Source organism: Octopus bimaculoides, chromosome 7, assembly GCF_001194135.2.
Source record: "Octopus bimaculoides isolate UCB-OBI-ISO-001 chromosome 7, ASM119413v2, whole genome shotgun sequence".
In the NCBI taxonomy this organism is placed as follows: Eukaryota; Metazoa; Mollusca; class Cephalopoda; order Octopoda; family Octopodidae; genus Octopus; species Octopus bimaculoides.
In genome coordinates, this window is record NC_068987.1 from 54,591,025 (window position 1) to 54,593,017 (window position 1,993).

The 1,993-nt window shown below is 32.3% G+C and overlaps 1 long non-coding RNA gene across 1 annotated transcript in view; it reads left to right on the plus strand.

Annotated features, from left to right (window-relative positions):
• The first annotated feature begins 641 nt into the window (after positions 1 to 641).
• Positions 642 to 1,993, plus strand: part of LOC128248380 (uncharacterized) — a 71,193-nt gene continuing 69,841 nt past the window's right edge. Inside the window, exon 1 of the long non-coding RNA XR_008264617.1 lies at positions 642 to 759. This is a non-coding gene — a long non-coding RNA (uncharacterized LOC128248380). The remainder of the gene's footprint in view (positions 760 to 1,993) is intronic.

A 1,993-nucleotide genomic window follows, 5' to 3' on the forward strand; every position in this document is an offset into this window, starting at 1 on the left:
TATATATATATATATATATCAATATTAGTATGTATATATAAATATATGTATATCAATAAATACGCTAGCTTTTTGTTTTTGTATATACCTGATGAGTATGTCACACTTACTTCAAAGAAGTGGCAAAGCAAGAGAGAGGAGGACAGAGAGGAAGTAAGAGAGAGAGAGAGAGTGTATGAGAGAGAAAGTGAGAGAGTGAGAGAGAAAGAGAGAGAGAGTAAAAGAGACAATGTGTGGTGACAGCATTCGTTTTGTGTTTTTAAATGTTTTATATGATCGTGGCATTCGATCATATAATATATAAATATATGCATAAATACATACACATATGTACATACCTATATATACATATATGTATATATACATGCATATATGGATACAGGACATAAAAAAAAACGTAGACAAAATGAGAAACAAGAACATAAAAAACAATAAAATAGAAAATGAACATTTTTTCGAACATTGAAAGAAACAAACAAACAGAGAAACGAGACAGGTAACATAAAGAACATTCCCTTTATCAGTTGTGCCCTGTTTTATCTACTCCGTGCTTCGAAGGTAGGGACATGACAGAACTTTGTTGAAACAGTCCTTCCCGCAAAGCAAATTAAATGAAATTTGGGATTTTTTGCAGAGGATGAAAATGGTAACAAAAACAGGTCAGTGAGAACAAAACAGTAGAAACAAATGGTGAGGGCTGTTAAGCCAAGATGATGTGAAGTGGTGAACGCTGGAAAAATGAGCTTTGAGAAGAGACAGGTAAAAGCACGTCTTGTCTTTAGGAAGGAAGTGGAAGAAAGAAAGCTGGATAGCCGTTGGTCAAGTGTGAGAAACGAGAGAGTCAAGGAGGAAGAGTGAGAGAGAGAGAGAGGGAACAGTGAAGGGGAGAGGTGAAGAATAGGGAAAGGGTGGGAGAGAAAAACAGACAGGAAGAAGATCAAGAGAGGGAGAGAGAGAGATAGTAGAAGAGTGCACATCGTAATTATTAAGATAAAACTTACTTGGAAATGGATGCATGGCATTTGATCATATAATAATATAATAATATATAAATATATACATAAACAAATACACAAATGTACATACCTACATATATATGCATACATACATGCATATATGGGTACAGGACATCAAAAAAATTTGTTAACAAAATGAGACGTTTTTTTGATTTCCTATACCCATATATGCATGTATATAGACATATATATGTAGGTATGTACATGTGTATGTATATATGCATATATTTATATATTATTATATTATATATATATATTCTTTCATTCTTTTTCTTGTTTCAGTCATTTGACTGCAGCCATGCTGGAGCACCGCTTTTTTAGTTGAACAAATCGACCCCAGGATGTATTCTTTGTAAGCCTAGTACTTATTCCATCGGTCTGCTAAGTTACGGGGACATAAACACACCAACATTGATTGTCAAGTGATGGTGGGGGAACAAACACAGTCACACAAACATATGCACAAACATATATATACATATATATATATATATATATATATATATATTATTTTATTATATGTATTTATTTTCTCCTAATTAATAAATAACTCGGACAAAATAAATTGGTTAATTGATACCAGGGTAGCAAAGATCACAAAATAACTGTGGTGTAACTCCTGTTTATGAGGTTGAAAACTCCTTGATAATTTGGGTACTTGAGTATATATAAATTTAATGAATGGAGTAAAACACATATTTTAACTGCATACTTTTATTTCCAACATATGTTTCAAAGCATTACAATTTATACGATCCATAGGAATCGGCAATGTTAAAAATGTAAACTTCTCTTCAGGGAAATGCATGGGAACCAGCTTAAACATAAGACATTATAACCGAATATGAGAACTATAGTTGGAGAAGGTTATAACGTAATTTATTTGAAAAAACCGTTGGAGATTAGAATGCTACCAGATAGTACGTTGGACAAGAAGGGAAGAAAAGAAGAAAAGAAAAGAAAAAAGAAATATATAT